This window comes from Brachionichthys hirsutus, unplaced genomic scaffold (assembly GCF_040956055.1).
Source record: "Brachionichthys hirsutus isolate HB-005 unplaced genomic scaffold, CSIRO-AGI_Bhir_v1 contig_453, whole genome shotgun sequence".
Classification (NCBI taxonomy): Eukaryota; Metazoa; Chordata; class Actinopteri; order Lophiiformes; family Brachionichthyidae; genus Brachionichthys; species Brachionichthys hirsutus.
Window position 1 is genome coordinate 46,452 of NW_027180494.1, and position 9,641 is coordinate 56,092.

Here is a 9,641-nt window from a genome sequence, read left to right on the forward strand (position 1 = left end):
CGACTCAGCAGCTCCACACAGAAGAACGGACCGGTGCCGTCGGCAGAAGCCGTCGTTGCTGCGGCCGCAGAAGCTGGTTTATAACACTATAAGTTTGTGTCTCAAATCTACTAATCCATGCAAATGTTCTCTTTTTCATGTGGAACGCTGCATCCGTCCAGGCTGATAAAAATGCAAACTTAGCTAATCTATTTGAAGGGCAAACTAAAGACGTTCATTCTTTAACCTGACCTCCTTCGTACTGGAAATAAACACTGCGTATGGAATTAATAACAGAAATAACTTTTTCAAATGGCATTTAAAGACATTTCATCAATTAAGACATTGCAATTTATATATCGCTTTCAGATGGCAATTAAGACGCCATCTGAAAGCGATATATAAAAAAAGTCAAAGGTGGCTGCCCCCCCCCCTCCCCCCTCCCCCCTCCCTCAGGACGTCCTCGCGTCTAATAAATTAGAATCTTTCACCAGTCCTCTGGCTTCGCGCCTCAACGCCAGGCTGCGCTCTGTAGGGGGTGTGGTTTCCTCCCAGTTGTTCCTCAGTTGTCAGCAGCTGGGATGGGGGCGGGGTTTGAGCTGTCTTCCGTAGAGTCGACGCGGGCGGCGTCCCCCTCGTCCCGAACCGAGAGCTCCTGCATGGCCTCATGCGCCTCCTCGCTCTCCGCTGAAACACAGAGACAATCGGGCGAGTGAAAATGCTCCGCCGCAGTTAGAATCGAACCAAACCCGAGTGGCGGGTCCTCGGCTCCTCCCCTTTAGACGCCTCGCTCACCTTTGCTCTGCTGCATCCTCAGTTCGGCTTCCTGCTTCTCGCGCCGCGCCTGCAGCGTCCTGCAGACCTTCCTGTGGGTGAACCGGTGCATCTTCTGGCAGGGCTGGTCGCAGTAGATCACCTGAAGCAAACACCGTTTCAACGCCGTTTCAGAGTCGACAGAGGAACAGAGACGTTTACAATAAAACAGCGAGCCAACGCCGCTCACCATCTTACAGGCGGAGCATCTCTTCTCGGCTCCCTTCTCACCGCAGGACGTGCAGAACTCGGCGTCCACGAAGCCGACCTGACCCGTGATGGCCTGGGTCAGAACGGAGAGCGCCGTGGGGTCGCTGCCCTGCAACGGGAAGGAACCGGGGGTCAGAGCTCGCGGCCCCTCGCCCACCGGCCTGCTGGAACGTTCCCGCGGATCCGACTCACGATCTCCACGGGAGCGACGCTCCGCACCAGCTGCTGCAGCAGAGTGGCGTCGCAGTACAGGAACTTGCGGATGCACTCTCGGACGAACTTCTCCTGGAAGACGGGGAAGCCGTCCTCGTCCCGACCCTTCAGCAGGCTGCAGGACGGGGAGGGGGGGAAGAGTTCTAACCGGCGGAGGCAGAGGACAACGCGAGTGCGAGCGATGGTCACCTCCTGATCAGGCCCTCCAGCTTGTCCTCGCGGTCCTTCAGGAAGGAGCCGCACTTCGCCAGCACGCAGCCGATGTAGTGCATCTTCACGGCGAGCACCTCGTTGGCGTCCCGCTGCTTGATGCACTTCTCGCAGACGAGCTCCATCACGCGGCGACACCTGTCCAGCGCCGCCGCCTCCGCCAGCAGCGGGTTCTCCTTCACCAGCATCACCATCTGCGAAGAGCAGCAGAGGCTCCGCCCGTCGGTCCCCCTTCCTGCTAAAGCCGACCCCCCCAACCCGTGTATCTGGGCCCCCCCACCTTGACCGGGTTCAGGTTGGTGCTCATGATGACTTTGTGAAGGGGTCCGGCCAGTTTGGGGGGCAGCTTGGAGTCCTTCTCCAGACCCTGAGGCCTGGTATAATAGTCCAGGCGGGCGCGGGAGAAGAAGTTGTTGATCACGGTGACGCAGTCGTGCTGACCTGGGGAGGAGGAGGGAGGAGGTGACATCACTGTCGTTGCTAAGCGACGGCTAAAAGCCAGAACGAACTCCAGCCGTGGGAGCGAGCGTCGCGTCCGAACGCACCGACGAAGGCGGCCATCTGCGCCGCCGTCCTGCCGACGGAGTTCACGGCGTCCGTCTCTGCGCCGACGTCCAGCATCATCCACGCGATGTCCGTCTTGCCTGCAGGCGCGGAGGGAGAGGAGAAACGACTCACAGGGGGGGCAGATCTTCATTTTAAAAGCCCTGCCGCCGCGCCGATGAGAATCTTAAATACCCGACAGGCCGGCGAACATCAGGGCCGTGTATCCGTGCTCGTGTTAATTGCAATTGACGTCGGCGCCGTGTCGCAGCAGCAGCCGGCACATTTCGGCTTTTCCTTTATACGCAGCGTGCATCAGAGGAGTCATCCCGTTCTGGGGGGGGGGGGGGAGAGAAAGACGCCGTTAGAACACAGAGCGTCCATTACGAACACCTGATAGTGACAGGCGGACATGAAGGGGCGTCACCAGAACCCTTCAGCCCCCCCACAGAATGAAAAGCTGCGACGCTGAAATTCTGCAGGAAGACTTACAGGTGGATAAAGGATCAGGATAAACACAGGGCCGACTTTATACAAGCCTGTCGGGTCATTTGATACGATCAGATCCAGAAGTTCATATCGGAAATGGGCAAATCCAGGTGTCACTCTCAAAATGTAATGGGATAAAAGTCAGACCGAGACACATCTTCAGATTTTTATTAAACGCCATTAAAAACAGAAGCTCCTTGGAGGATAGTAATAATTCTTGAGTCTGAAACGTAAGGTTATTTTGCTTCAAAGTGATTTTACACTGTGTGGTTCCTATGGGAGGCGTGATTTTAAAGTGACTTGAATGTGTCACAAACTGATGAAATTGTAGTACCTTCTAAGTGTGTGTGTGTGGGGGGGGGAGACCCGTCACCTTCAGGTGACGTTGTCGTCGTTCTTTGTTGTGAAGCGTTTTCAGATTCTGGTTCAGATTGAGACTACTTTATTGATCCCAATGGGCAATTCAGTCCATTTTGCTCTGTTTTGTCAGTAACCAGAGAAGAAAAACAAACTAAACTAAACCGGATCAGAACAAAAGGCAAAACATCAACATCTGCAAACTAGAACAGCTTAACAAGAGACGACTTTACCTCGTCCAAGCAGTTCACCCGGACATCCTTACAGCCCAGCAGCCGGGAGGCCTTGTGCACGTTTCCTGCGTGCACGAAAGTCAACATTAATGCATTATAAATACAACATTTATGTTTGAAAGCAGCTCCAGTGAGGAAAAAACAGCACAATGTCTGGTGTCACCGGCGTGGGCATAGTATGCAGCAAGCTAGCCGCTAATTAGCACGCTATGGTCCCCGGTGTGGGCATAGTACACAGCAAGCTAGCCGCTAGTTAGCATGCTGAGGTCACCGGTGTGGGCATAGTACGCGGCAAGCTAGCCGCTAGTTAGCATGCTGGGGTCACCGGTGTGGGCATAGTATGCGGCAAGCTAGCTGCTAGTTAGCACGCTATGGTCCCCGGTATGGGCATAGTACACAGCAAGCTAGCCGCTAGTTAGCATGCTGGGGTCACCGGTGTGGGCATAGTACGCGGCAAGCTAGCCGCTAGTTAGCATGCTGGGGTCACCGGTGTGGGCATAGTACGCGGCAAGCTAGCCGCTAGTTAGCATGCTTGGGTCACCGGTGTGGGCATAGTACGCGGCAAGCTAGCCGCTAGTTAGCATGCTGGGGTCACCGGTGTGGGCATAGTACGCAGCAAGCTAGCCGCTAGTTAGCATGCTGGGGTCACCGGTGTGGGCATAGTACGCAGCAAGATAGCCGCCAGTTAGCATGCTGGGGTCACCGGTGTGGGCATGCTGGGGTCACCGGTGTGGGCATATTGTATTCCAAAACAAAGACATCTGGGTCAGCACCAGAGCACTTTGTCTTTGAGAAAAACATGCAGACCGTTTTTGACAAATTTAATTGCATTACTGTTCCTCCTATACATTAACGACATGAGTGCTGCCTGTAACTGCAAATTGTTCCTGTTTGCTGATGACTCAGCACTCCTGATTTCGGGAGAGGACAAAGTGCAGGTTGAGGAAGCTCTCAGCTCTGAGGTCACCAAAATCCGTACTTGGCTTACGGATAACAAACTGTCACTACATCTTGGAAAAACAGAATCTATTCTTTTTGGGTCTAAACACTCTCTAAGTGAGATAAATGTTGATGATTTCAAGGTCACAGTCGATAATACAGTCATCTCCAGCAAAGAAGAGATTACCTATTTGGGCTGTGTTCTTGACGAATACCTGTCTGGCGATAGTATGGCAACTAAGGTGATCAAAAAAGTCAATCAGAGAACAAGATTTTTGGGCCGAATGTCTGCTTTTGTCAACAAAAGTGCTCTCCGGACGCTTGCTGGAGCCCTCGTTCAGCCCCTCTTTGACTATGCTAGCACCTCCTGGTATTCCAACATCAAAGCGTCCCTGAAAACCAGGCTCCAAACCTCCCAAAACAAACTGATTCAGCTACTCCTCAAACTGGGGCCCATGACCCACCTTCTTCCTGGACATTTTGCCAGCCTAAAATGGCTCAGGGTAGAAGACAGGGTTAAACAACTCAAAATGGGATTGGCATTTAAAATAGGCAATGCAGCTCTGCCCTCAGTCCCCTCAATCCCTGCATACCTGAATAAACACCTCCACAGATTTAGTAACACCCACAGCCACAACACTAGAGGGAGCTCAAACAACAACCTGATTACCCCCTCCTATAGGACTAACATGGGTAAATCATCTTTTTACAATACTGCCACCCAAGGGTGGAACGGTTTGACTCCTGCCCTCAAAACATGCACCTCTTTGGCCTCCTTCAAAAAGGCCCTAAAAATACACCTTTCAGGGGGACAGAAACGGAGATAGTCATCACGACTCTCTCCGGATCAACCCCCCCCCACCCCCTTTTTGTCCACCTATGTTGCACATATTAAGTGTCTTTGTAATTTATTGTAATTTATGTAATCTATTGCCATTCGTTGTCATTTTGCATCTGTGGTGTAATTTATTTTAGATTTATTGTTAGTTTGCATCGATGGTGTAAAATCATTTTATTTTTCTAATGTTACTTTGCATCAATTGAGTTATTGAATATTGGTTTTATTTTTATTTGTATTATTAAATTTGTATTGTTAATTGTCGATGATTTGTGTACTAAGGACTTTCAATGGAAACAAGACCGCAAGGGCTTTTTTGAAATGCTCCTCTTAGACAGGATGTTTGACTTTACTTGTACTGTAATACATGCTACTGTGTGACTGTACTTGTACTCTAACATTCTATCTAATAAATATATTCATCATCATCAGCATACTATAAATGGAACAAAATAATACTTTTCTCAAACCAAGTTTTTAGAAACAACTCTTGTTTTTGTATTAAATATCAGAGTTGTTCCAAATACAGTAGCTTTGAGGAGATTTTTTTTATTTTCTTTTAATTTTTAAGGAATTAATTACTACTGACTTCTTAACATAATGTATTCGGTTTTTCCATAAAAACTCATCAATTTTCTTTGCATTTTTATTAGTCTCCCTCCGTGCCACTGTGGGGCGCTATGCCAATGTGTAGGCTCCCCCCTTGTCGCCGGGCGCGCGTCCACACCTCTTCCGGGTTACTCGTGTGGCTGTCGTGGTGTGACTGACGCGAGTGGCGATCTGCGCGCGCGGTTTGTTGTCCGAACAGGTAACTTTCTAAAACATTCACGCGCCACTCTTGCATATAATTGGCGCGATGCACGCCCCGGTGACGTCAGCATGTGATTGGATCTGCAGCTGGCCCGTTTGGATCCTGCTGGGCTGCTCGTCTGATCCCAGGTCAGATTGAGCTGCGGATGTGTTGGCTCCGCTGTTCGGGTTGTTCCTGGAAGGTAGGACTTTTATTTTACAGCTTAGTTTCACGTCGAGCTTGTGACTGCAATATAATTTAGATATATTATTTTCTTATTTTTCCAAAGGTTGAAGAGGCGTGTGGGCCGTTCACAGCCACTGCTCTCCCCTCCTTGTGGCTGCTGCTTTGGGTTTCCAAGTGTTTTTGCTGCCTGTTATATTTAATGACTGTTTATAATTGCTGTTAAACAGATACCCATTTTATATGCACAAATGTATGACAATCATTGTTCATGAGAATAAACTGTTTGAACCGGACCTGCTCTTTGCCATTGTGGGACTATACTGCCCCCTTGAGGATCAAGTACAAACAGGCCAGCATGCAGAAGTTGAGGGTGGCGTACAATGACTGCATGCGGATACTTCTCAGGAACCAAGATGGTCCAGCGCCAGTGAGATGTTCTGTGGTGTCGGGTTAACGCCCTTAATGCTCAGCTGAGGCACCTGCATGCAGGTTTATATGTCGGCTGCATGACTCAGGGAATGACATCATCAGAACACTGACTCAGCCAAGCCTAAGTGCTGTGAAGTTTAACTCAGGTATTTGGTGTCATTAGTACCTGATGTTATTACAGGATTACTGTGTTTACTGTGTAAACGTTGTAAATGTTATGTGTGCTTTTTAATTGGACCATTGTGTCTGCAATAAAGATTTGATTGATTGATTAATCGAACCTGCCACACTGTTTGAATTCAGCAGTGAGAATTTGGTTGTATGTAGCATTAGCTAATTATTCTTATTGTCATAAATAATCATTTCTGATCCTAGAATGTTCCGGTTCTCGTGGCGTAGTGGGATTTCTCTGGGTTCTCCGGATTCATCCACCTCCAAAAACACGCATCTTATGTGAATTGATGACTCCAAGTTGTCTGTATTGACTCGTATGTGTGAAGAGAGCTGCTGATTGGTTGATATTGTGGTATTATTGATATTATTATGCCTCTGATTGATTGGATTGGTTGAGTTGATTAGGTGTAGCCAATAAGAGTGATCAGAATCAGCCAATCAAATGTAGAGGTGGGCGGGTCTTAGTGTCACCATCGTAAACTCCCGTTAGTGTTTTTGTTTTTGTTTTGCTGAAGTCGCTAACAAGCTCGGATCAAGTCCTCCGCTACTTAATTTTCCATTTTTTAAAAATCTGAATCTGGTAATCAACTACTGTATACTTTGTTTAGACACTACATCAGCCTCTTAACGTAGTGTTAGAATACGAAACGTGAAATAATAGTATATATATATCAAAGAAAGGAACAGTCTTCAACGTTCAGCTACTGCTAGCGATAAGGTAGGTCTCTAAAATGTAGCGTTCAGTGAAATAGCTGAATTGTGTATTTATGGTTTGTCCGGTAGCGCATGCGCAGTTACGCGTTGATATTCTGAGAACAGCCACTAGTTTTCTGGTCCGAGTAGAAATGTGGGAAAAACGCAAACGTGTTTTCGCTGAAGGTAGTCGGCATGCTAATGCTAATGCTAATGCTAATGCTGGCCGCTGTTTACCGCTCAGTTATAACAGTACAAGCACAACCCGTGAAGCGAACGGCGTTCATTATCTCGTTATATTCGCACCTTTTCAGTGGATGGGACACGTTAGGTCTGACCCTGACCCCGTTACCCTGACCCCCCCCCCCCCTAAATATTGCCTCTGACCATCCTTTAATGGAAGCGGTATTCCCCGACGGCAGTGGACTCCTGCAGCAGGAAAGGTCCAGAACCGGTTCAAAGAGAACACATTTGAGGTGTTTTCTCGTCTGGCTGATAATATTCTATTTATTTCATTGATTACAGCCATTAATAAACAATAATAAAAAGAGAAGTCTTCAAAGGACGCTCCCAGCAGCGCTTTACCTCTGATCTCACGGATCAAGTGTTCCTTCAGGACCAAACAGATCCGGAGACCACCCACCCGGCAGTCCGCTTGAGGACGACGTCTTCTCAACCACCTCAGGTGAGCTCGGCTCCTAAACCAATCCTTCGCCGGCGCTGACCCTCGCCTGCCTCGCGTGTCCCGTGGAGCGTTTTGAGAAATCCTCTGCCACGCAAGCAGCGTCAAAGCTGCCCCGAACCCGTGTTGATGTTTTAAAAGACGACTGAGGGACGTCGTATCGGGGTTCTGTCTAACGTGTGGCTGCGTCTCTGACCTCAGGGCGAGTCCTGTTAGCCCCGAAGAGAGCCACCTGCCGGTCAAAGGTCACAGCTTCACCGTCACCATGAGCAACCGAGGAGACGACTGCTACTTCTTCTACTATTCTACCTGCACCAAAGTAAGCGGGGTTCGAACTCGCAGCCACATTTGCGTGCAGCTCGACCAGCTGAAGCGTCGGGCGGTCGCGTCATCCGGTTGAACTCGGGGCTCCAATTGTCTTCCAGACACTGCGAGGCCGCGAGGAGGCGTGGCTGAAAGACTCGGAAGAAAGACGTCCGGCGCCGGTAAATTTGCCCCCGGGTCGGATTTCTTTGCGTCGCTAACAAAGATAATCTCGAGATGATATCTTGGAATAGAAGCTCATGAATCGTCTTCCTGCAGATGAGCAACGTGTGGAAGGCGTCCGTCTGAAGAGGAGTCTGTCGGAGCGTCTCGGCCGAGTCGTGGACCGAGGACCGCCTCAGAAAGGTGATCATCATCCTGATCGATGAGTCGACTCGATACTACAGGTTGTTGTTTTCATGGGTTTTGGGTTTCTTCTGCAGTTCTGAAGACCGTCAAGGAAAGACTTGGGTTTCCTACGGGCTCTGGAGCCGGAGAGGTCCGGGTCAAGACCCTGGAAGAGATCCGCAGGGAGAAGGCCGAAAGGTTGCCGGTTCAGCAGCCCTCAGAGGACCGAAGCAAGAAGAGCTCTGACGGCGAGGAGAACAAGCCCCGCCTGCCGCCGCTCCTTAAACCGGCTCCCCGAGGTGAGATCGCCGGGAAGCTTCAGCACGACGACCCGATCCTCCCGTTAAATCTCGTGTTCCTAACGTGATTCCGTTTGTGTTGAATCTCACGGCAGAGAAGCCGGTGAAACCTCAACCTGCGGCTCCTAAGGTAGGACCGAGCTGCGCCGCCCCCGGTGACCCCCGGCCGAAGCTTAACTGTCCCGTCTCTCTTTAGTCCAGCGTTGCTAACGGTAACAGTGTTAAAGTCAAAACCTTCGAGGAGATCGTGCGAGAGAAACGACTTCGCAGGCAGGAAACGGAGAAGGCCAGAGTCCCGGCTGAAGCAGAACCTTCCCAGAAACCGCCGGCTGAAGGAACCTTGAAGAGGAAGTTTCCTGCTGCAGTCAGTCTGACGCCGCCTGACTCCGCCCCCCCTGACTCTTCTCCAACCGAGTCCGACTCGCCGAGCGCCACCAGGTCAAAGGAGGTCGCTCCGAAAACCGCGAGGAAGTCCAAGCAGGCCAGAACCGCAGCGCAGAGTCCTGCAGCGGAGGCTAACGGGACGCCAAAGAAGAGGCCCAAGAAATCCCGGGAACACACGCCGGCCAAAGGTACCGCCCCCTTTACCTTCACGCTGACGCTGACGAGCCGCGAGCCACTAAAGCGGAAGGCAGCACGCAACCGACGGGGTTTACACGCCAATCAAATCCTTCTCTTTCAGTGAGGCCCAAGCGAAGGGGGGCGGGGCGATCTGCTGTCGCTGCTGTGAAGCCCCTGAACAGTGCCTCAGCAGGACTGGAGGAGCAACTGCAGGAGGCGACATGCGGAGACGTAGAAGTAGGTCAAAAGGCGCTTCTCCTCATCGTTGGTGACGGCTGCAGTGAACGTTCTGAAGGCGTTGCCGTGCTGTCGGTGACCTCCGACCTCTTCTCTCGGCAGGTGTTCCGATCCA

General features: G+C 50.6%; 1 long non-coding RNA gene and 1 pseudogene across 1 annotated transcript; one reads left to right on the plus strand and one right to left on the minus strand.

The window, feature by feature from the left end:
• Positions 1–541: 541 nt before the first annotated feature.
• On the minus strand, positions 542–2,302 carry LOC137915582 (ankyrin repeat and MYND domain-containing protein 2-like; annotated as a pseudogene).
• Positions 2,303–5,556: 3,254 nt separating this feature from the next.
• Positions 5,557–6,086, plus strand: LOC137915578 (uncharacterized). Its single transcript, XR_011106439.1, has 3 exons — positions 5,557–5,632; positions 5,722–5,816; positions 5,904–6,086. It is a non-coding gene; the product is annotated as an uncharacterized lncRNA (long non-coding RNA).
• The last annotated feature ends 3,555 nt before the right edge of the window (positions 6,087–9,641 follow it).